The 25,639-nt window shown below is 51.3% G+C and overlaps 1 protein-coding gene and 1 long non-coding RNA gene across 2 annotated transcripts in view; one reads left to right on the top strand and one right to left on the bottom strand.

Annotated features, from left to right (window-relative positions):
* LOC144129204 (uncharacterized) overlaps positions 1-13,768 on the bottom strand; it is a 39,141-nt gene extending 25,373 nt beyond the window's left edge. The window contains exon 1 of the long non-coding RNA XR_013313884.1: positions 13,664-13,768. This is a non-coding gene — a long non-coding RNA (uncharacterized LOC144129204). The remainder of the gene's footprint in view (positions 1-13,663) is intronic.
* The window catches only part of LOC144129203 (ras association domain-containing protein 10-like), a 56,278-nt gene continuing 41,909 nt past the window's right edge, over positions 11,271-25,639 (top strand). The window contains exon 1 of the mRNA XM_077663191.1: positions 11,271-11,848. The gene's annotated coding sequence lies outside the window, so the exon portion shown is untranslated. The remainder of the gene's footprint in view (positions 11,849-25,639) is intronic.

Raw genomic sequence — 25,639 nt, 5'->3', positions numbered from 1 at the left:
TTTGCTTTCAAAAACCGAATAACTGCGCGAACTTCGCCCTTGTCATTGGCGGCCAACGGCCAACGGGAGTCCCATTACAACCGGCTGCCGAGCCAAGACTGACCATCACTTTAGGATGGAGCAATGGCTTGTTTGGAAGAGGGGGAAAGATCGAACGTATCAGTGTGGCGAAAAGCAGCGAGAATAGTTTCCCTTCAACCGCGGCGCTTTGGAGACCTTACTTCTGGAATTACCTAAAAAGGGTTGTTGGTCCGTTACCCAATGTTCGGCGTCCGCACATGTTGGCAGGTGCACGCGTGTGTACAGGATAAGCACAGGCGCAAAAATCAGGAGTAGATTGAGCTCTACACAGGCGCCTCTTTCCACGTGTGCGGATGGGCGGACAAAGTCCAGAGGGCAAGTGAGAGACAGGACACCAGACACACGGGAAAGTAAGCCTGGCTTGCTAATAACGTTTCTGCGGGTGCTCTGGTTGACTACTATGCACGGTCAATTGCCAACCGCTCATTGGAATTTCGCGAATGGTGAAGCGATCGCCATATCTCACGGCGACAGCTGAGTATAGGACGCCCTATGCACAGTTAGTTATATGGGGCGCCGGCGTGGTGAGTACTATAACCGAATCTCTGTACTGGCTAATGAAAATGTTTTTCAATGGAGAGAAGTGAGATCGGAGCTGTCAGTAATATGCCCTGTGTGGTCACATGGTCAAGGTAGTCCTCGTAGAAGGTGCAGTTTTTCTCTCTCTTCAGCGGGAATGAGAAGAAATAGCTTACGAGAAATTTATTCCCTTGTTGATGTTAAAGGGCCCTAAATAAGTAAATTATAAAAATTCATAAGGACACCTAATTCCACTATGCGATGGCAGTGCGATAGTATTAGCAGCTGTTGATGCCATCGGCGAAATTGACGTCACTTCACTCCAGCCAATGAGAATGTTCCCATGTGGTGACCGCCCTTCCCTCCAGCCAATGGGCGAATTTTCTGGCCAACGATGCATTTTGGAGCCATGGGGCTAATAATGCCACTACATTAAAACTGCGACGCTGTATCTTCTTCATCACACTTTCTTTGCTACGTTCAATACAAACGCCAGGCGAGTGCGCACAAACACAAGAATAACTTCGGCTCAAGTTCCCTCGGCGTACTCGCATAGACGAGCTCACTCAACTGTCGGCACGCAGTGTCGCAGAGAGAAGCCAAGTACGAGATCACGCGCCGTATGGAGAGCGTTTGCCAGAATAGGGACCTTTGTGTCGCCATGCGGGTATGCCGCTTCTCAGCTGGACTTCGCCCAACGTGGCTCACGTATACGTCGACGCCCTCCTTTCAATGCGCACAGCCACATTGCTGTCGCTTTGTTCTCTCCGTGCTCGAGCTATTTGGGCAGTACACAACCGACCGTACAGTAGCTGCGCGCCCAAACGGGGACAGGTCTGCAAAGATCTGCTTCCTTTTGGCGCGAATCGGCAGGGTAGGTGGACAAAGACCGCACGGAGCTATTTGTGGAAATTGTGCCTTAGGTGTCGCCTCGTTCCTCCAAAAGAAAAAAAAAGGAATAAGACCGCAGTGTATCTCGACTCTTGCGTGATAACTCTATATAGGGCACTTATCAAACAAGTGATTAAAATAATTTTTTTTTTGGGGGGGGGGAGGAAATGGCGCAGTATCTGTCTCATATATCGTTGGACACCTGAACAGAGCGCCATTTTAAGACAGGAATGCATTTTACACCTTCGTATCTCCGTGTCCGCATATGTCATACACTACAAACAATCGTCGATCAAACGATATCCTTTGGCGCACTTTTATGTGACGTATGCTCACTGGCGATTTGTTCTGGCTGACTGTCGTCATTGTCGTTGCTGCCGCCTTTCTCATCACGTCATTGTGCAGGGTTGAGCTCGTGCTTTAACTCCACACTTCATTTCAACGCGATGCATAGAGGCTCACGGCAGTTCTGTTCTCCCTCCACACAGTGCGACAAAAAAAAAAAAAGAAGAAGATAGCGTAACGTGATCTATATTTCACGGAGATAGCTGTATTGAGAAGGTTTTGGAGGGCTAATAACATCGATGGTAACGCGATGGCCTCACGCTTTCCAGATCACGTGATCACAGCCTTTCTAATGCGGGTGAAGCACCTTCGTCGTGGTTTCACTCGCTGGCCGATGACGATGGAGAATTTCTTACATGTGCCTACTTGCTGGACACTAAGAATGTGCCACCTTTGGTCATGCAGTTAAGGTCTGTGGTCTGGTCAGGAATTGCCCCGCCCGGGGGGGGGGGGGGGGGGGTGTCTATGAGGCACCGCTTTCGTAACTCTTTCGGCCTAGGGAAGGGCAAAATTCAGAGTTTTTATCGCCCCTACTCCCTTCGAACGCTGGTTATGTGCGGCGAAAATGTCCTGGGTATACTCTGTTAGCACGGTGGTAAGGAACACTGCCAAGAAGTCATACCTAGACAAGTGAACGAGAAATGAGTCGTAAAGATACACGAATATACCGAAATAAATGCCCGTAGTTTCGTTAGCCCTCTTCTTTATTATTGCACGCAAACTATCCTTCAAACTTTAGCTGCAGCCATGAAGGCAGGACGCGAGCATGCGCGGCGTTTGCAGTGTTATGACGGATTGAGCGTGGTGGGAAACCCCGCTGCATCTCCAGTCGACTTCTGGTTCCACGTGACCAGGGCTCGAGGTTCAAAAGGAAGAACTGGCCGGCATTCAATCGCTTCCTGCATCTTGTGACACAGTTCCGGGCAATAGGCTCGATCGAACGCTTACCGCTTCCTGTAAACGTGAACTCGTCTCCGCGATACCGGCACTGCTTGCCGCCCTTTCAGCGTCTTCGGAGACCCGGTCGCTAATGGATTTGAAAAAGGATCTGTAACGTGCGCCGTCGGCTGGTCGTGACTGCTTCGCGATTATGACCGATGAGCATCACTATGACGGGTCGAGTGCGGCCGCGGTATACATCTAAGGGCAGCGCACTCGTGATGCCGTGACCCCATGCTGCCGAGAAAGCCGAGGCTGGATCCAAGAGGAAAGGCGCTCTACAAGAGTTGAAGATTCCGTGGTTGCTGAAGGGAGGGAAGAGTTCCGTGCGGCGCCGGTTCGGGTTGACCCTAGATTTCAGTAAACCCGCAAATACGATACCAAGTACGTATAGATCAAACATAGAAAGAACGATGCAACAAGCACAAACGGAAGGTCACGCGGTATTTCTTTTGCCTCTCTCACTTGCCGACGCCAAACGGAATATCCTATAGTTATACTTATAAACTACGAAGCGCCACAGCACTGGTCTAATACGAACCCTCTGAAAACCATGTGTGTGCGAGTAAGTGCATGAGAGTTTTGTGTGCTCACGTTCGGTTTCATATTTTAATGCGATGAGATTAGAAGCACACTGAAAAAAAAAAATACGACGTCATGTGTCAGAAGAACTGCTTATTGGTCGAGGAGCTGTGACGGCGCATTGACGTCATCAGACCCCGTGACGAGGAAGCGCGATGCGACAATGAGATTGCCAGGCCGGAAGTGACGCCACTTCCAGTAAAAGAATCAATAGCTTCTAAGGCCATTGCTTTGCTAACACATGGAATTATGTGCTTTTCCACCCTCTTGTGGGGCAGCCTGCCAGGTAGACGGCTACCAGGAGAGCATTTCCACTAATCATTAAAGTCTGCCTCCTCCTCGCAACAGTGCAGACATTCGCTAACAAATAGGAAGTCAGAGTGATACACTGGCTTGCCCGAGGTAGCTTAAGCGTCGTGCAAGATCTCCCGAACAAGTATACTACGTTAGAGAGCAAATACAAGGGTAGAAATGGCCGTCGTGTTTGTTGCGACAGGTGACAGAAGTGCGAGCTGGCCTGGTGCTCAGCTTCGTGGCTCACTTGGCTGCCCGTAGAGAACGCATTGTTTTGTTGTTTGTTCTTACTCTTCTTGATGTCCCTTAACACTTACATCAGTTGTCATCGCGATCGATGCCTCAGTACGTACAGTCGCGCAGGTTCAGGAAATGCGCAATAACATTGTGACCATCGCGTACTCGACAGTCGCAAACGGCACACCAATGCACTAACAACAATCGGCGTCTGTGTATCCGGAACTTACGATGATGATTAATTCTAATGGCGCAAGGAAAGCTTTGGCCAAAGCGCGCCATGACACAAGGTGCTTTGGTCTACAAAGAGAGACGTCAGAGGAACCGAGTACTAGCCGAATTATAGCCAGAGAAGCCGAGTTATAGACACTTATCAGAGTTCGTCGTTGTTCAACGGCACTTTAGGGCTGTGTACGGAATATAGAGCTTAGTTCCCTCCGTAAATTCACCTTGTCCCACCCGCCAGTATCATCCTCAACGACGCATCACTACCGTATAGAACGACGCTATCCCTACGTATGTGTTGGATATTCCTATAGTCCAGTGTATTTAAGGGAATTCCGCAAGTTGGAGTATAGGGTCCAACATGGGAGCCGCTATAATTCGCATCCACATAATCCCAGCCACGGCTGAAAAAGAGATTCGCAGCTTAGAGCTGAGCCCCGCCGCGGTGGCTCAGTGGTTAGGGGCGCTCGACTACTGATCCGGAGTTCCCGGGTTCGAACCCGACCGCGGCGGCTGCGTGTTTATGGAGGAAAAACGCTAAGGCGCCCGTGTGCTGTGCGATGTCAGTGCACGTTTAAAGATCCCCAGGTGGTCGAAATTATTCCGGAGCCCTCCACTACGGCACCTATTCTTCCTTTCTTCTTTCACTCCCTCCTTTATCCCTTCCCTTACGGCGCGGTTCAGGTGTCCAACGATATATGAGACAGATACTGCGCCATTTCCTTTCCCCAAAAAAAACCAATTATTATTATTATTATTAGAGCTGAAGTGTTGATCGGTGAAGAAAAATTCTTTGGAGCTCAGACCCCGCACCGGATCTACTGACCAATCGCAACGACTAACAGTTGGAAAACTAGGTTACTATACAACTAACAAGTCGGAGCAGTAAAGATGATACTCTAACGTTGTTAGTGGACTGTGAAGGTAATTTTAAAGAGGGAATAATTCCCACTGACGTCAGTAGAGTAAAGAAAAAAGTACTCAAAAGAAAAAAATGGCTAGACAGCTTGTTTTCTGGGTGCATGGCTCTCGCTCATGTTAACGTTGTCGACACATACCAGCCGTGGTGGCTCAGTGGCTATGGCGCCCGGGTGCTGAGTCCAAGGTAGTGGCATCTAATCCCAGCCGTGGCGGTCGCATTTCGATGGAGGCGAATCGCAAAAGCACCGTGTACTGTGCTGTTTAGTGCACATTAAAGAACCCCAAAGGAGGAAAATTAATCAGGGGCCCTTCACAACGGCGTCTAAAGGTAGAGTTTAAAATTTCCGGTAATTTTGAATGCTGGAAGAAAACAAGGAAAAGTAACTTTTCTTCGCCTGAAATTTTTCAAAGATCGGAAAGATGCCGAAAATAAGAATATGCAGGTAATTTGTATCCAGGTATAGGCTCGAAGTTTGACACCCAAAACACTTTTTCATGGACTCTTGTTCACATATGTGCAATATTGCTTGGTGCTGTAGCTTCCCAAAGACTGCCATTTGGTCGCGTGTGTTAACGATCGTGAATACTTTTGTATGCATTCGCACCCATGAAGATGAAGGAAGGCGCATGTAGAGCAACAGTTCAAGGTGCGAAGAGTGGCCGTCGGAGGGTAATCTGTTCAGTCTCTGCACGACTGTATTTCAGGAATCCTGTCTGCTTACGTCTCTCCAGAAGCCAGTCCTGTGAAGTTGTGCGATTTGGGCGTTATATCGTCGAAAGCTGACTGCGCCAAGGAAAAGAATGGAGCTCACAGACAAGCCGATGTGTGCACTTTTTAGGAACGTCTATTGGGCAGACTGCATGGCAGTGCGGAGGACACTTGATGAAGCGTTGACACAAGCAATGTGCACCTGTCGGATAGGTTTGTTGCTAAGACCGATACTGGCTTCAAGCCTTCGAGGTTCGAAGGCTCGCATTCGAGCTACCGTGAAATGCACTCGCTTAGCGGGCGGCTTTCGGCGGCTGCCCCGCCGCGGTGGCTCAGTGGTTAGGGCGCTCGACTACTGATCCGGAGTTCCCGGGTTCGAACCCGACCGCGGCGGCTGCGTTTTTATGGAGGAAAAACGCTAAGGCGCCCGTGTGCTGTGCGATGTCAGTGCGCGTTAAAGATCCCCAGGTGGTCGAAATTATTCCGGAGCCCTCCACTACGGACCTCTTTGTTCCTCTCTTCTTTCACTCCCTCCTTTATCCCTTCCCTTACGGCGCGGTTCAGGTGTCCAACGATATATGAGACAGATACTGCGCCATTTCCTTTCCCCCCAAAAAAAACAATTATTATTATTATTCGGCGGCTGAGACAAAGTGATGTGGCAAACACTAGGAAAAAAAAACTTTAAAAACATAAAGCAGTCTTACGTGGTGTCTGCACATGTTGCAATGCAAGAGGATGTTCGGATGCAACCGCAGTTTGTTTCTGTATCATCGTCACGCTTGGCACTTAGCGCCTATGAACTCTTTACAGAAATGAGACATGGCAATTGGTGCAGTGTTGCCAGACTAGAGATTACTGCAAGCTAATTTTTTTCCAGCAAACCAATCCTTTAGGCACGGGTATGCGGTAGCGAGGAAATGGCAGCTGATTAATAATAATAATAATAATAATAATAATAATAATAATAATAATAATAATAATAATAATAGGTTTTTGGGAGGAGGAAATGGCGCAGTATGTGGCTCATATATCGTTGGACACCTAAACCGCGCCGTAAGGGAAGGCATGAAGGAGGGAGTGAAAGAAGAAAGGAAGAATGGGGTACCGTAGTGGAGGGCTCCGGAATAATTTCGACCACCTGGGGATCTTTAACGTGCACTGACATCGCACAGCACACGGGAGCCTTAGCGTTTTTGCCTCCATAAAAACGCAGCCGCCGCGGTCGGGTTCGAACCCGGAACTCCGGATCAGTAGTCGAGCGCCCTAACCACTGAGCCACCGCGGCGGGTATTCAGTGAATGCAGTTTCTATTTTTTATTGTTGCGACGCAGCAGTTCATCGGAGTTGTAATGTTCACATGAACAATTAATAAATACCTCATTTACGAGCCCTCCAAGACCACGTCTGGATTTTTTTTCTGTTTTACACAGGGAAAAAGCAGATTTTTTTTTCAAAAATTCGTGTTTTTTGCCAAGCCCTTCCATCTTTATCTACAGGCACGTGGCCCATGTGCAGCCAGTCTTGGGACGGTGAACCTCTCATACCATGTCAACATACATTAACATACCATGTTAGTGAAACATTTCTGCGGGACATTTCTTTCCAGAATAGAACAACCAAATCAGGAATTCTCTCGCAGAAGCACAGTTTATGGCTCGCGTTCACGCAGGGCACCCTTGCACTGCACTAACGGACGTGGCACGTTGCCCGTACTGCGCGCCACGCTCACGCTCATTAGGCCTTGCTCATGCGCCCACTGAGCGTGCAAGGGCGACGTCAGTGGCTCGGGGCAACTCTGCAGCCTCCTTCGCGCAGAGCCACGCACCACCGCGTGCACACAGTGCGCGGGGGAGTCTGAAGCGGCCGCAGCAATGCCACTGGCGTGCTGTTCTACACATTCTACACACCATTGTATTTCAGCGCAAATGCAGGCAGTACACGCGCGCCCCTGGGGAGACCGTACGGCACCGCGTGAGGGCGCGCACGCACCAACCGCCACCGCACGCAGCAAAAACCAACAAGAAGCCGCTCAAGCGCGGTGCTCTGGACACTTGTCGTCTAGCTCTGGTGCGCCGCTAAATAAAAAGCCGGGGGGGGGGGGGGGGGAGATGGGAGAGGGGTGGGGGGGGGGGGGGGGGGGGGGGGGGTGAGGGTCATCATCAACGTTCGGGGGTCGCTCTCTGCGCCGCCGAGGTCACGGGGATAATGCCGAAGGCTTGACCGCGACCAGCTATAGTAGTGTAGCGCCTGTAGTATACGGTGGAGAGAGGTGCGTGCCGTTGGCCGCGCGGCGCTTGCCAGCGAAGGCAATGTGGCGCTCGCCGAAGCGACTCCCCCTCAGCGCTAACTGGCCTCCGACGCCACGCTGTTTCACGTCGTCGGCCGTGCAAGGCGCCCCCTGCGTTCGTTGCGACCGAGTCATTAGCCCTCCGAATCTGGTCCACCAGATGGGGTCCGTCCAGTGCAGTACGGACCAAGAGAAAGAAAAGGAAGGGGGGGGGGGGGGGGGGTGCTGAGGGGGGTGTAGACATTATTTGTGTGCACGCGCAGGCACGAGCGTTCTTTGTGCAGTCACGAAGGGTACTGGCCTTAAGGGGTATGGGCCTAGGAGTAAGGATAGGTGATGCTCCGCTCGCTGAATGCATCGTCCATGGCTGGGCATACGCCATACGTGGGATATGTCACAGGCGGCTGTGCAGACTGTCGCTGAAAGCCGCCGGTCGTTGACCCGTAACTTCACCTCGGCAGTAGCTGGGCGCACGGCGACCTTTCGAGTGCCCTTGTGGTATACAGACATCGTTCCTAGTGCCGGGGATCACTCGTAGTACCGCTTCGCCGTCTGCAAAGCCTCCATTCAGTGTGCATCAGGTAAAGATGACGGTGATGTGCAGTCGCTGCTGTAGTGTTGTGAGACAGAAAACAAGGCAAACCATTCTAAAAACAGAACAGGAATTTTCTGCTGTCAGAACAGATATATTTCATTATGTTTTCTGGTCAAGAACCTGTAGACACTGAAATATTTCTGCAGCATTGTGCTGTTCCTTGCAGAAACGACAGTACAGATACATACTACAGAAAGCACAACAATACCAAAGAAAAACGCTTCAATACCATAGAAAAATCAGCCTTACGACTAAACGACGAGACATTTTGTCGTATTTTGGGCGCTATTCGGTCGTTTTTTTTCGACCTGAAAAAACATATACAGCGCGATGACCTGAGACGTGGGAAGGAATAGAAACCAGAGCGAAGCCTTTTCGGTGTGTCCTGTATAATGTCCTCCGATCTTGCAAGTCTCGAAGATGTCCGAAAACACGTGGCAAAAAAGAGAGAAATAGAGAGAAAGAGGCGTACCGATCAGCGAACACTTCCTTCGTCTCTCCGTCCATGTTTTCATTTTTGTTTTTTAGCTTGAACTTCAGGAATCCTTGTTTTCGTACTATCTAGTGAACCGAAGAGCAAAGCAACAGATACCCCCGAACAGGAACGCGATTGAGCGCGCACGTCGAGATTTATTAAAGAGGCCGCGACATGCGGTGCCTTCCCGATGCGTGCTCTCTGGTAGCTTATCGCGAATGCAGAGCGGAGACGAGTTCTTTCCTTACTGACGCCTTGGCTGTGCATCCACTGCTCTGGCCTTCGATGTCACCCCACTTGAAGACGCGCGTATCACGCCTGTCCTGATTTGGGTACGTCCTATCCGCATATCGTCCTAAACGCGTCGTGCCATAAAAAAGGGGGTCTTTAATGTCCATGCTCCTGTAATGGCGCGATTTGGCTTCACAGTCTTGCTGTGCTCAACTTTATGGCGTCGATGTTCGAAGAGACATTACGCGCGAGGTGACAGCGGGAACGAGGATGCGTTAAGCGCAAACTGCTGCTAGTTAGACTGGTTAGGAAGTCAAGGGACATTTACAGTCCTGTCCTCGATCAGCTGAGGAATGTCGTCACCAAGTTCTTTACTGGTTATTTTTTTTTTTGCCCACATCCACAAAATGGAGTTCAGCACAGAGAATGAGAAGATGAGAATGAGAACGAGCATGCATGCGCACGTGACCATTGTACCGCATTCTTCGCGATGGGTTTCCATCATCAGATGAATGCACACTTTGGCACGAATACGAAGCGTCGTTGCCAATTTCTCTTGCTTTCATTGCTCTTCTGGGGTGCCTTAACAAAACGACTACTGCTTTTTTAAGCGTGCTGTAATATTCATTATTTTCGATGCATATTGCCTGAGGGTATCGGAAATCTGGTGCTCTCAAGTGTTCCAACTCCTCGAGATGTGTTACAACTCTGCTGCATTATTTGGCCAAGGATTCAAAGAAAACGCAGCTGATGTTGAGTACTAATCGCTCAGCGCGCATTGGCAGGCGTTGGTTGGTTGGTTTTTGGGGAAAGGAAATGGCGCAGTATCTGTCTCATATATCACTGGACACCTGAACCGTGCCGTAAGGAAAGGGATGAAGGAGGGAGCGAAAGAAGAAAGGAGAAAGAGGTGCCGTAGTGGATGGCTCCGGAATAATTTCGACCACCTGGGGATCTTTAAACGTGCACTGACGTCGAACAGCACACGGGCGCCTTTGCGTTTCGCCTCCTTCGAAACGCAGCCGCCGCGGTCGGTTGGAACCCGGGTACTCCAGACCAGTAGCCCGAGCTGCCCCTAACCAAAACATCATTGGCAGGCGTAGTCAGCAGAAAAGGGCAAAATTGTGCAACACCCCCTTCTTTTCATATGTCTTCTCCTCTCCTCACAAGTGACCTGAGTAGCTCGTGTGCTCTCATGCTGCAGTTAATAACAAGGTCAGCCTTTCGGTGAGGCGTGCAGCAGGCAGCTAAACGAAAACATCAGAGAGATGGTATCTCTTTCTATGCCTAATACACGCATTACGTTCATTAACGTTATCGAGATTGCTAACGAGAGCTTAACAAATTTTCGCTCTGTTGTGAAACGATAGGTGAAACGCCGGTACCTAACCGGCGTACAGCGTACACTCGGGGGGGGGGGGGGGGGGGGGGGGGGCGGGACGTTAAAAACGCGGCGGTCACCGGCACAAAAGTACAACCTGCTGCAAGCGCCATTGTTGAGTCACGTCGGATTCCTGCGAGGCCGCGTATCAATGGGAGAGACGCGCGCTGTGGTTTGTAGGCGAGGCGGAGGCAATAATAAGATAGCAGGTCCCCTCCTCCTCCCACTTATTAAATCCCCTGGATACTACGCCTTGTTTCTCCACCACGATAACTCACCTGTTAACAGAATATATGACGATGGCAAGAATGAACTCGGGGTGGCTAAGGGTGGGGGGGGGGGGGGGGGGGGTGCGTAGACTGGAGTCGCCGCGCGGTCTCACGCCGAAGAACGTGATCGTGTGGTGGTGCCAACGCCAGCTGAGGAGCGAGCAAGAACGCTCTCGCCGCTTGGGCTTCCAATGGGAGGCGGCCGATGCGGCAACCTGGTTCTCCCTCTCGGCGGCACTTGTTCGCCCTCTCCCGGCGCCCCTCCGAACAGCTTATTCACGCCGGACAAGATTTCCGTTCGGCGGCGTAGACCGTCTCCTCAGAGCGCGGCGGGGGGGCTGGCGCGTCGACTGCTGACGCTTCTGCTGGTGCTGCTGCTGCCGCCCGGACACCGACAAGCAGTTTCGTCGCGCGCTCGCACGCACAGACGACAAGCGGGAATCGGCGCTGAATCGGCGTTTTTTGCGACCACCCCGGTTGCTGCTTTCTGGAAGTTGGCGGCGGTGGTCTCTACATCGTCCCGAACGCCCTGTCCTTCCCCCTAACCGTGCTTGTCAAGAGGAGTCTGTAACGGTGCACGGCATGCCGCAAGGGCCGCCTTGGTGATGTGCCGGTCCCGAGGATACTGCCGTTACCGCGTCGTCGCTAGCAGACGACACCTCTGTGAGGGTCTTCCATCTGTGACGTCGACGTCTTCTGCTACTGCTGCTGCGGTCGTTGGCCGAGGTCTGCGCTTCGGTTCCGTGTTCTTTTCTGTGCTGGAAAATGAGTGTCCGGAGCTGTGGACGGCGCTTGCCAACGCTGCTAGTGCTGCTGTTACAGTCACCTGAGCACCGTGACCAGTCGACGGTACCTCTACCTCAGGTATGTGCGCGGGGTTCAAATATCTGGAGAGTGGAATCTCAGAGAGCTGTCGCGAGCGACTGCGGCAGCGACGTTATGTCACAATGCGCACTTTTTATGCACGACGCTGATCATCTTACCTCTGATTTTTTTTTTATCATCTTGCGGTGCAGAACTACAGTAGAGCATGGCCTTGAACGCATTCTCCGAGGCAGCATCAATTCCTTTTAAAAGACAGAGGTTATTTAACCAGTTGGAGACACTAGCCGCGTTTGCATGAATGCGAAAAATTGGCCTTGAGGAAAGGAAATGACATATTTACTCTCCAACATATCCCGATGGACCACCGCAACCGCGCCGTAAGGGAAGGAATAAAGGAGGGAGTGAAAGGAGAAAGACAGAGGTGCCGTAGTGGAGGTGTCCGGAATAACTCGACAGCGTGGCCATCTTTAACGTGCACAGCACATGAGCGCCTTTTGCGTTTCGCATCCATCGAAACGCGGCTGCCGCGGTCAGGTTCGAACCCGGGTACTCCGGCTCACTGATGAGCGCCTAAACCACTGAACCACCGCGGCGGTTTGAATGCGTCCTTGAGCCAATTTTTCGAGCGAAAAAATAGGTTTTGAGAAGGAAAGGCATGACTGGTCCTCTACTCTCTACCTCGACGTTTACGTACTTTCCCTCAAAGAGTGGACTGGAGTCTTGTCGCATGCATGTAAACGCGGACTATTGAGAATGGGCTAGTCGTGCTTCAGCCGATAGTTAGGCCGTGTGTGATTAGCCAATAGCTTCAAAACTCGCTTTCCAAAGACTGATGTCGCGCCCTAACATGGTCTAATTCGGAGATAATTCTTCACAAAGCACGCCCTCCTATTGCTCTGGTCATGACTCCAACGTCCACCGACGACTGCAGTCGCCCTACCTTATGTGTGATCGCAGAAATGCATAGCTGTTTCATTTGAAGCTGTAACAGTAATAGTCTTGAGAATCCTGGGAGTTATTTGCATGCATATCGAGGAAAGGTATGAGGCCGTGTCTTCTTTGAGTGATGCTTATTACTTTCTTCGTTCATTGTGCACAGCGCTCTCCTTCCTGGTGTACCTTCCGCCTGTTGGTGCCTGAAGCTCGAATGTTATACAGGTCTTGTTCGGATCTGACACAAACTTCAATTTATCCGCCGCAGAAACAAAATGTACATGCTTTGCGCGCAATGCTTGCGCCGCGCGGCTAAAGTTCAAGACACCGAATGGTTAAGGCGTATAGGTTTAATGTTATCCTAACTGCACAGCATGTATACTGTGGTAATTAATGGAGACTTCAACCCATCGGTTAGGGGCATAGGGAATATACGCGGCGCGCAGGCGCAGGACAATAACGCCCCTCCAGTTATTGTCCTGCGCACGCCCACTGTCGCCCCGGTATATTCCTGTGCCTGAGCTACAGAGCCACCCTAATCTAAAGGTCCCTAATAACGTACGTGCCGTCTGAACTAAATCGTATAGTGCCGAATATTGAAAAGCACGCAGAATAAGCAATAACTCTAATTTTTTTTTTGTAGCTTTCAACGCGAATCTGTTAGTTTGAAACAAAACGCCTACGTATTGGGATACATGGGATGTAAAACAACCACCGACAGGCGGAAATAGTAACAATTGACACCACCATCGATTTCCGGTATCGCGTTGTCGAGATACTTGAGCTGTGGTTTTTGCACGCGAGCGTTGCATTTAGCAGTAATTGCAGCCTCCACCAATCCTCGTTCATCTCTCTCTACCTTAATCCACGCTATACGTACGCTACGCAAGCAGCAAATAAGAGCGACCGATTCATACATACCAGACGACTCGAGCGTCATCACTGCAGGAGCGCCTCTGCTCAATCCGCGCGGCAGTGGAGATGGTTAAGGTCGCGCACCGCCAGGAAAGAACGGAGGAAGACGTTTCGCGGTGGGCGGAACGAAAGGGACTGCTTAACGGCCGGAAAATTGCCTGCGGGGCCCGCCGCCTCTCAGCGACACCTTTCCGCTCCTCCGCCTGGGAGCGCCTCAACGACGGAGCAACAAACGAATACAGAAAAGCGAAATCTCCAAGAAACGCAAGAAATGGCCCCTTTCCGCGTGTGTATTTCTTGCCGTTTTACTATCCTCCAGCTTCGCGCGTGAAGCCAAGAAGGAAATGCGCAGTCAGCCGGCGGTGCGGGCGGGGCGGGCAAGCGAGGTTGTTGGCGCGAGAGCCGACCCGCCTCGGGGGAAGCCTAATTACGCTTGTCGGCACCGGCCGGGCCACGCGCTGCGTCCTCAGTACGCGGCTGCGTCGGCGGTGGAATCACTGCACGGTTGTGTGGCGGTGAGCATACGGGCTTAGTAGTAGGCAAGCCCTTGACGCGAGAGACAGGCGCGCGCACGGACTGGCGTCTTCGGTCGGAGGACAGGCCTTTCTTCTTCATTTTTTTTTCTCTCGCAGTCAACTTGGCCCGAACGTATACGCCGCACGTCATAGGCGCGCACACGAAACGCAAATTGCCTTACGGCCATTTATCTACTCATTTTTCCCCGTCTCTCGTTGCTGGTCTAATGCAACGGGTAACGATAATGTAATTGCGCTAGCGCCCTCACTGTGGGCTTCTTTCTCTTGGGTAGTTGTTCATGGACCGCCTGAATCGAGCGTCCTTAATGGACATATATTGGCTGCCAGGATGTCGGCCGCGAGCTTGGTGTTGGTGAATCTTGACATGGCGCCTGCATATCTGATGACGACCGACGCCTGCGCACGCCGTGGCTCTAATGCGGCCGGGAAGTTCGTAGGCGTGCTGGAATTTGTCTCTTCGCATGTATACAGTACCCGCCGCGGTGGCTCAGTGGTTAGGGCGCTCGGCTACTGATCCGGAGTTCCCGGGTTCGAACCCGACCGCGGCGGCTGCGTTTTTATGGAGGCAAAACGCTAAGGCGCCCGTGTGCTGTGCGATGTCAGTGCACGTTAAATATCCCCAGGTGGTGGTCGAAATTATTCCGGAGCCCCCTCCCCTACGACACCTCTTTCTTCCTTTCTTCTTTCACTCCCTCCTTTATCCTTCCCTTACGGCGCGGTTCAGGTGTCCAACGATATATGAGACAGATACTGTGCCATTTCCGAGGCTTTCCCCAAAAACCAACCAATTAACCAATTCAATGTATACAGTGAGGACTGCCTCCGTTGTAGCGCCTTTGCCTTCGTTGTACATGCTGGGTTCTTGCTGCTTTGGAGAGAAGAGTTTGTACTGTTTGTAAGAATTAGTTAGCCAATGGGTGAAACTGAAAGCTGCTGTTTTGGCAACGCCTTAATTGATGATTAAACGTTAAGGTTCGGATCGAGAAGGAAATTATCTGTTCGTACAGAGTGCGTATAACAGACAGTAGTAAAAAAAAAAGTGCCCATAAGGGCGCTGATATCGGGGAGCCTTGGGCTACGGGTTCGACCCTGAGACGAAGCAGCAGTCATCGCAGTGGAAAAGCCTATCATCCTCGCTTGAGAAGATGGCGCAAACGAGGAACAGCTGCACATCATCGTGTTCTTCGACTTTCGTGTGGTGTTCGTTGCAAACTCGTCCAGGCCAGGCAGTAAATGAACAGTTTTACTGCGGCGTTCTGTAGAGCGTGAGGGAAGTTCGAAGAAAGCGACTTAGTCTCGCGAGGAATTCTATTTTCCATGACGACAATATGCACCCTCTCACAAAGCTCTCCTCGTTCGGGAATTTTCGTAACTGTAACTTGTTTACAACTTTTTTTTTTCTCGGGATGAAGACGCAGCTCCGAGGCTGCTGTTTCACCCCGTTTCGAATATCTAGAGCAAATAGGAAAATATGAATGGGAATGTTTCCTTCCAGCTGTTAATGGAGTTCTTATGGCACCCCTAAAGACCAAGGGTCTCGAAAGATGAGGGAGAGGGGCCTCCTTACTTTTGCACAGGTTCAGAGCTAAGGGTTGCCTCAGTACGCGGCGAAGAAACAAATCACGTTGACTGTTTTTTTTTTTTTTGGAAGAGACGGTGCATTACACCTTGTCCCGGACAGGGCGAGTGGTCAAGTAAAAATTTTATTCAACCTTCGAGTGCGAGCACCCTTTAGTTGCGTCGGCAGGAAGTTGTCCACGATTGCGGAGATGCATATAACACTAAAAAGACAACCCATATGTATGGAGAAAAACTGTATGCGGATGGGGGCATCATGGCGGCTGTCAGCGGGAACTCTCTCTCGCAGTGAAGTTAAAAGTAGGGGAGATAACAACGCCGAGTTGAATTAAGGAAGGAGAGAAAAAGAGAATTAGCAGCAATAAGAGCTCATGGGAAGACCCTGCCCTGCAATCGCGGAGTCGATGACACGCCGCAACGGTCTGGCCGCCGCCCGCACAATCAGCAGCGAGACCGTGAGAGTAGCGCGGGAGGAATACGTTACCCGGCGTGAGAGAGACCGGAAAGCAGCGAACGCACGCGGAAGTGAGGAGACGCCCCCTGTTTCTCAGCATACTTGGCAGCAAAAACCGTGTAGCTGACTAAGAAACCCGAGTGTCTTTCCCTTAGGAGCACAGTGACACTGTCTATAAGCTGCTTATACAGGCACTGTCGACCAAGTTTCCGCCATGCTGCTGAAGAGTCTTAGCTGATAACCGTCGCTTTTCAGTCATCAACATAGAAAGTCGTGTCGAAAGAGCCATTTACCACTCGGCTCCAACAAAGGCTCTCCGGCGATTTAAGCCGCGATTTCATCACCGACAGGACGCGTTCGGAGTGGGTTATAACGCTGCGGGCGGAGCGTGTGCTGCATTTCGAAGGACGGTGATAAACGCTCGGACTTCGCTTTGAGGAAAGACGACCACAATGGCGAAGAGTGCGCGATTGACCTTGATTGCGATGAATGCGTCTCTGCACAGATTCGGTGCTTATTTCTACAGATTCGGCTACCGGATAGGTTGTAATTTTGTGACTACCTTCCCGGCCATGTACGGAGGCGTTGCAGACGCGGTAGCTGCTTTATTGTTTCCGCCTTGTACTAAATGCCTTCAGGGCCGACATGCCTACAAGGCAGTCGAAGCCACGCGGATAAGCGATGGAAGGAGGACTTGTTACAAAGAATATATTCGTGTGCTAAATACTTTTCGTTTAAAATCGTGCGATCGGGGCCACCTTTGCCCGCACATCTCTGCTAAGCGCGTGGACCTTGAAGAACGCATTTCTGGTGTGTTCAGTCGCTGTACTCCCTCATGTGGCGCCAGGACTCTTCTCTAAACGTGGCTAATGTTCTAGCGCATTTAGCTGGTGCTTCTTGCGCTGCACGCGACAAAACGCGCTTCCGACTTTTCTGAAAGGCATGGGCAATTACCTTCACCGTGAGTGCACCGTTAATTGCGTGTGAGTGCATAACCTCGCCGTATTATATCGCCTAGTGTAGTTACCATGCGTGTGAACCTCTTTAGTCACCATTAAAGAGTGCTCTCTGCTCTGTTGAAACTGTTACTACAATTACACAAACAAATTCACACCTCTGAGGCCTGACTGCCAAAGTATAGCATAAAAACTCAGCTTGAACGTTATGTCATGGGGTTAGCTGGGGTTATTACGCGTGACCTGCTCAAGCGGGTCAGGGACACTGCGTTGCCGTAGTTTAATTATTTACCGGCTACCCCTTTGTGCGCCTTCATAGAGTTAGCCAAACGATTATCTCACAAGTTTCCTCTTTGCAGCCTAGAGTAGACTCTGTTATATTCCAGGAAGTAGCAGATGACCTTTTTGTTAGCACTGAATCCAGGCGCCAATGAAGCGGTCAGTTCGCTGCATATGCTCTTTTTGTTGGTGGTATATGCTTCAATGTTTTCGGCCACAGCTCTTACAGATATTGCATGCATGCATCGTGATGGTCGCCGTCCCGCTGCCGCATCCCTTGCTGCTATTGATGCCAAAACGAAATAAAATAACCGATGGATCAGTGCGCGTCTTTGTAGACATTTCATTTTTTGATGGCCCTCGCATATATCCCGAAGAGACTGTCGTACCGATGTGATGTGTATACTCTCACGCAACTAACGGGTTCCGTCCCTCGCGGCTGCCTTGCGCATTCGCTGAAACAAGAACTTAGAAGTAGGATATTTTTGAAACAGAGTCGTACTGAAAGACCTAACCTCCAGGATATTTGCCGCGTAGTTTTAGTGCTTGGTGTAGTTGCAATACTCAGTTTATGTGCTTGGCTGAAATTCAGCTGGTCTGCCAAAGTTGAGGCTAAAGTCAGCCACACAGGTCCGAATGCAAGGAGGGATTTGGTGCCGCTGATTTTGACAGTGAGCTGCTTCGATTGTGAGAAATGCGATAGCGTATTTTTTCAGGGCGCAAAAATAACATTTGAGGAAGAGAGCAGCTCGGTGTGAAACCATAGTCCTTCAGCTTGAAGGACTCTGGTAAAGCTAACTGGTTGGGCCTCGGCTGTGTGCATTGTGTGGCGCTCAGTGTAACGTCCAAGGGAAAATGAGCGCGAAATCACCTTGGCGCGCACAAATTTAAGCGTGAGTTGAACGCATCCACCCGGCGTTTTAGGCCGAGTCGTGAACCGCTTCTACGACGACGACACCATATCCTCGTGCCTCATGGCAAGCAAGCGGTCTTAGGGCGTTAAACTCCGCACATTCCGAGTAAAATTACTCTCTTTCACACTTCTCCGCCGCTTTGCACGCGGGCGCATTTCATGCACGCACCACGCACGGCTGTCTCCGCCGGCGGGTTTTCTTTTCCCCGGCTTCGCACAATCCGCGCGCTGTCACCGACTCGGGGAACGCGCGAACACATTAATTCTCCCGCGCCGCGCTGGCCCCATCACAGCCACGCAGTACGTTTGCTCGCTCGCGGCACTATACGTGGCTGCCTGCCGAGAGGGCCGGCAGGCCATCTTCGCACGGGCGCGCACCGCTGGAAGCTACGTCCTCGCGTGCACCGCTAACTTAACCAGACCCCTCCCTGGGCGGGTCGTTAGCATGCGAAGGTAATCGCGCGGGAACGTATATAGATGTCTCTGCGGCAGGAAAGCGCGCGCTGCCCCGTCCGCACAGCGTATTCGCGAGGGCGTGCTGAAAGTTGAGGTAATGTACGGCGACGGCTGGAAGAGGTGTTTGGTGTGCCGTGAAGAGGAAGAAGACTCGCATGTCAGGTGGGCGTGTGTTTCTTTCTGTTGAGTACGTGTTTGCGTGTCTGGCTGTCTTGTCATGTTCTCGCTTGGTCCGACGCGCTCACGCGCCGTAACTCGTCCGCTAATGAGATGCTACGGCGCGTTACGAATTCTTTTTTACTTTTCCCTCTCTCTCTCTATTTTTTTCTTCAGAGCATCGCTAGTTAGCCGCTCTCCGTGCTGTTTGACGCGTGGAATTTCACGTTGAAAGTGCAGTCAGCAGAATACTGCGAAAGTCATATGGGTCGAAATAAACGAAGGCTATCAGCAAACGCTGGAATAAAAACCTGACTTCGGCTGCTCGCCATCACGAGAGCCTTATCTCACCTTCGCTGTCAGCCGTACTCATGACGGTTTCACAGCTGTTTGCTTCCTGGATAGGGCGCATTTGTAAAGCCTACTCTCGTTTTTAAGTTTTAAACAGACGCGAGCAGTTCAAAGGCGCCCGCGCATTTTTGTTGCGCGGAGCAAGTTTTAATTCGAAAAAGAATCTCACTTTAACTTATGCATGACCGCATTATGGCCTCGATAGATCGTGCGCCAAAAAAACAACACATTTCATTAACCAAATATCCCCACCTTAGGAGCATGTTTTCATCATCAACGTCATCGGCATCCATTGTCACTTTCTGAGTTTAGTGAACTGCAAGACAAATGCCTGCAGCTTCATGTCCTGCAGTGTTTTCTCTTTATCGCCAAATCAGAGCGAGCGTTTTCGTCATTGTGTTTTTTAAAAAGGCTGACCTAACATGACCATCACGAAAACAGCTGACTCGTTTACTTTGCAACTAGAAATCAAAGTGAAAGGCTTTTCCACCCCCACCCCCCGTACACACACACACACACACACACACACACACACACACACACACACACGCACACGCACACGCACACGCACACACACACACACACACACACACACACACACACACACACACACACACACACACACACACACACACACACACACACACACACACACACACACACAGAGAGAGAGAGAGAGAGACAGACAGACAGACAGACAGACAGACAGACAGCGCCATTTTCATCAAAATTCCGAATGTTGAATGCAAGTCAGTTTGGTTTTGCGCGAGTGAAGTGATTTCCTTTCTCCATGGACACGAGGCTAATTTCAGGTGCAAGGCAAATTTTACTTGCTGCTGCAGTGATTTGTAGAACAGGACTTTCTTTCAAGCATTGAACACACTGGGTTTTGGGCTGATTCACCCTTCAAATTTGGAATTAGCCCAGTTTCGGCGTGAGGGCGATTGCCCCATAGTCAGGCGATGGTCCATGTTTCTGCAATAGTTTTTTTTCCCACTTCTTGCTTTTGCCGCGGGATCATTGTTGTCCACTCCCGCCTGCACGTTACTGTTGACAGCAATGACAACTGCGCTCCTTCTGCTGTCACTTGCGAGAGCGAGACAAAAGTATTAAGTAGAGAAGGTAAGCTTTACAAAAGGCGTCCCAGGACAGGTCCTACTCGAGCTGTGTTTGCTTTTAGAGCAGAGTTTTTCTTTTTTCGCTCACATGTTGGAAGCTATAGAGAAGAAAAACTTTGGCGAAGCTTGCAATACGCTGGGGATTTCCGCTGGAATCAGCTGCTCATTAAACGCTAAATGATTTAAAGTCAATTTCAATTTCGCCGTGAAACAAAGCTGCGCCATCCCATGCACTTGAGCATTTTACTCTTAAAGAAGTTCTCGGCATTGTAACAGGCTTGTGTTATTTGTGTTTATACTTATTGTTTATGTTTTAAACTTGTTTCCTAACCTTGAACACTAAGAGGTGTGTGTGTGTGTGTGTGTGTGTGTGTGTGTGTGTGTGTGTGTGTGTGTGTGTGTGTGTGTGTGTGTGTGTGTGTGTGTGTGTGTGTGTGTGTGTGTGTGTGTGTGTGTGTGTGTGTGTGTGTGTGTGTGTGTGTGTGTGTGTGTGTGTGTGTGTGTGTGTGTGTGTGTGTGTGTGTGCGTGCGTGCACGTGCGCGCGCGCCACGTAATTCGTTCTCTTCCATGTAATAATAATTGGTTTTTGGGGAAAGGAAATGGCGCAGTATCTGTCTCATATATCGTTGGACACCTGAACCGCGCCGTAAGGGAAGGGACAAGGGAGGGATTGAAAGAAGAAGGGAAGAAGGTGGTGCCGCAGCGGAGGTCTCCGGTACAATTTCGACCACCTGGGGATCTTTAACGTGCACTGACATCGCACAGCACATGGGCGCCTTAGCGTTTTTCTTCCATGTGCAAAATACATTATCCCGATGTTCTCATTTTAAACAGCCAGTAAATTTCAGGTGTCCTCATGGAACCGCGACACTCCCAATGCGCGGCACGCCCTCTCTCTTCGTCCACGGGAAATTCAGAGAAGCGTTTGGTTGCCGCTTAAACAGAGACGGAGTTGCGAACTTTCATCCACAGACACTTTCCATCGCCCCGACGCTACAGGAAATGCAAATATGCTGCCAAGCTGTTTGCGCGGCGAGGCATAAAAGTGTATTTAGTCGCAAAGAAATGCTCAAAATCCGGTAACGTTTAAGATAATTTATAATGCAGGTGATCAGAGCATGGAATGCAATACTGCATGTAAGCTTCCTTTGTTCGACAGCAGTAAATATCTTTGCCAAATTTCGTACGGCGGGGTAGAAATTCTACTTTTCTTATTTCAGAACAAGGTGTTGTTCTGTACCTGCTAGTCTGAATAGGGCGATGGTGTCAAGGAGTATGAAGGAGAACCTCGTCTTGGATGGTAAATGTGCAGTGTCTACGTCACCCTTGAGGCGTACTGTGGCTGAGGCCGTGCTGCACTGTGCTTCAAAACGCGCGGGCGACGTCTAGCGGGGGCGACTGGTTCGAGATAGCGCATCTCTGAGCATGGTCTGAGCATGGCCTGAGCATCAGATCATACATAATCTCGAACCAGGCGCCTCCGCTATGTGTCGCTCGCGCGCTTTGAAGCACAGTGCTGCACGGCATTGGACTCGCTCTAGACAGTTCTATGGACGACTGCACATCATATGAGTCTGCGATATGTCTGGCCCTATGCAAAAGTGGCGACGAGAAAGCGAGTGTTAAAATGAACTGGGTGCTGACCCGCCATCTGCCTCCTTCACACAAGTGGCAGGAACCAACTGTCGATCAACGCGCGAACTCATCTCGAGCACAAGTCTCTCTCTCTCTCTCTCTCTCTCTCTCTCTCTCTCTCTCTCTCTCTCTCTCTCTCTCTCTCTCTCTCTCTCTTTCTCTCTCTCTCTCTCTCTCTCTCTCTCTCTCTCTCTCTTATGCTACCTATAGAAAGGAGGGACACTCCAAGCACTCCTCATGTTTTGCTGTCTGAGAGAAATGCGCCTGCTGCTCTCTGGTTGTGGGACACTGTAGCAGGTGTGTAGCGAGGAGGACCACTGACTGGGCTGAAAATTGGCCAGCCTTCCTCTCACACATTTTAATCTAGTTGACCCATATAAACTCCACTTCTCACTCTTGACCTCATATCGCTACGCTCCGGTAAAAGAGAGAGGGAGAGAAAAAAAGCAACATCAAATCTGGATGTGCTCCCTCCGCCTTAGATTGCAGGACAGCTGACTTACTGTATTGACCGAAGACTTGCGAGGAGAAAAGGAGAACGCTCATTTTTCGCACAAATACTAATTTTAATTGACAACTTGCAATTTCAAAACCGCACCGCTGGTTTCCTTTGCGGAACAGTATACACAAGAAATACCGCAGTGCACACACTGCTCTTGAAAGTGAGAGACGATTCTTTTTTCCCCGACTTATTAAATGAAAGCAGAAGAGCAGCGATAACGTCGCTCATAATCTAGATCTTGCTGCTGGAAGTTTAGGGATCTAAGCGGAGGTATAATATGCGCGCCTCCGAAGATTCACCGGATGTAGCGCACGCAAGCAATGAGCGCACCGGTCTAGTGAGCCGACACGCATCTGAGCGCTAACTATCCGCCTCGAGAGGACAAGACATCCGCCGTCCGGCTAGCCGCTTCGCGTTGCACAACTTGTCGCTTGCTTTCGGCGCTGCGCGCGTGTGCTTGTTAGTCAGGATGTTCGTTTGGAAAAAGGCTGCACCCCCCCCCCCCCCCCCCACACACACACACACACTCTCTCTCTCTCTCTCTCTACAGAAAGGGCGCACGCGCCGCCGGACAACAGCAGGTGGCCCATTGGGGGGGGGGGGTCGGCCGGCCATACCGGAGTTGCGTCACGTCTTGCGAGACGGCAGCAACCCTTAGCGTGCGCTCACACGCACTCATACACACACACAGACGCACGCAACAGTACGCGCTCGGCTCGGAAACGGCCGTGGTGCTCCCATTATCCCCGCAGCGCCTCCTGCGCAGAACAAGGGGACAGGCTCTCGGCCGGTCGCTCTCATTTTATAGCGCCGGCCGACTTTAATAAGCCTCCTCGCGTCCGCCCGCGTCTTGGTCGGCGGCGTGGCAGAGAGCGGAGCGGGAGAGGAGGGGGGCCGCGGCAGCTGTGGCTCGCGCTCGCCGAGGCGCGTCGCCCCGGCAGATTGGCCTCGGCGCGCGTCCCAAAACGGCCCGCCGTGCTTTCACTCTCCCGGTCGGCTCAGCGCACGCCCCCGTAGCTCGACGAGGGAGCGACGCCTCCTTTCGCGCGTCCATCTTCCGCGCACCAGCGAGCGAAGGAGAAGGTGCCCCTCCGTCTTCCGGTGACCGCCAAGTCGCCCACAGCGCTGCTGCAGTCATGCAACGCTGGCGGAGGAAGCTGAGCTGTATGAAGCACGGTATTTGATGATGTCTTGCGCTGGGAATAAGGGCTTGTTGCCGTGAAGTCGGGGTGAGCCTACATGCCGCACGTACGACACGTGGATTCGAGAAAAAGTTCCCCGTCTTTTTGTCGCCCATCAGTGGCAAGGAATTAAACAACGAACAGTGACAGCTGCTTGGAAGCCACAAAGACAGTACGCACTGTCAAGTCCACCTAGATATCTGGCGGTGTTATTGGTCAGTCGACGCTGCAGAAGAGAAGTTGATCGCTGCATCCCCCACAACGTGAGGGTTCTTCAAGTGCAGCCGAACGCAACTTGTTCTTCAAGTGAGAGTGAGAAAGAAGCATGCTTATCTAGAGCCTTTTGCGGCGTTCCGAGCAGTTCAGCTTCAGCAGTACAGAGAATCAATTGCACAAGTTGCATTCAGTTCAGTGCCTTAACAATCGGAAGAGATGGTAGTTATAGTCCACAACTCCTCCAGGTGAAGATGGATGAAACTGGGCAGGGATTTGCTGATCACTCGGGTGTGAAAGAGAAAGATAAAAAAAAAAAACTAAGGTCAAACAAAGTCCTACAGATGTACCTTATGGCCGCCTACTGGTCGGCGAGGCCCACCGACGCCACCCGCCAGTTGGGAGGAGGGGTTGAGCTGGCTCTAAATGCTGACGCGGCTGGTCGAATAATATCGTAACGTATCGATGAAAAATTGTTATCCGTTTTAGCGCTGTTGAGCGCGACCTCCCACTAGCGTGAAAGCAGGTCCTCGGTTGCAGGGCACCGTCCAAGCTGCGGCCAGGGCAAGAACACCAAGCAGAACGCGCGGGAATTGCGAAACCGAGCCGGAAACACGTTTCCCGGCGAGTCTCGAGCCCGGCTCAAGGACCTCCGGAAAAGATGCGCGGAAAGTTCACGAAAGTAAAGCGGATCTCTTCCACGAGGCCTCACCCGTCCATAAGCCTTTTCTTCCTGCAGGTTCGGATTAAGACTTGTCCCACTCGAGCGCATTTCCCTCCTCTCCGGTGAGGCGTTCGGCTCGAACGCGCACTGCACTTGCGGGCCGGAAGGTGGCGGCGCGAGGAAGGGAGGATGAGCAGGTGGGGGCTGTGCGGAGGCCCTGGACCTTCCTGATTGCGCGCGCGTGGCAAAATAAAGGCACGGCTCCGTCATTTGCATAGCACCCCGGCAGAACGCGCGTAAGCCGGTATGAATGAAACGATCAGTCAGTCGGAGAAGCGACTGCTCTCTCTCTCTCTCTCTCTCTCTATCCCTCTCCCCCCCTCTCTCCTGCCTTCCGCTCTCTTTTAGCGTGTGGCGAAAAATCGCGCCTGAAACCGCCGGCTTTGGTGGAGTCAGGTAGGCGTTGCCCGGCTGGAGTTGTGGGCAGTGCTTACAACAGCCGTGTAACCGCGTCGTGTTCCATACGCCGAGAGCCTATGCTTCACTCCACTGAAGCACGTTCCTTTTGTACACGAGGCATCCCCAATGTGCTCCCTTTTTTAATGGAAAATGGGGGTGAGCGGGTGTTGCAGTTGATCGAGCCTGTGATCACTGACATTTGCATGTGTGTGTGTGTGTGTTCGCTGTCTGCCCGCAGCCGAAGAAGTCGCGCTTACGCGTGGTCTCATGAATATAACGGAGCTTATTCCCCCCCCCCTCTCTCTCTCTCTCTCTCTCTCTCAAGGAAGAGATGGAAATCGGTGTTTTGTTTTTCGTTTTCTTGCCGAGCGTGTCGGCCTTCTCACGACGTGTGCACTGCTCGCAATTTACGGCGCACCGCGGTGCGCCGCTGCTGCAGCCGTGGCAGCAGGTGCTGCGCCTCGGCATTTGGAGTCTGCCGAGCTTCCCCCATGTCTGTACATACAGTGAGCGAGCGCACTCACTTCGAA

Source organism: Amblyomma americanum, chromosome 4, assembly GCF_052857255.1.
Source record: "Amblyomma americanum isolate KBUSLIRL-KWMA chromosome 4, ASM5285725v1, whole genome shotgun sequence".
NCBI classification, from domain to species: Eukaryota; Metazoa; Arthropoda; class Arachnida; order Ixodida; family Ixodidae; genus Amblyomma; species Amblyomma americanum.
Note: the sequence above shows the minus strand (reverse complement) of the source record. Positions and strands in the feature narration are given on the sequence as shown.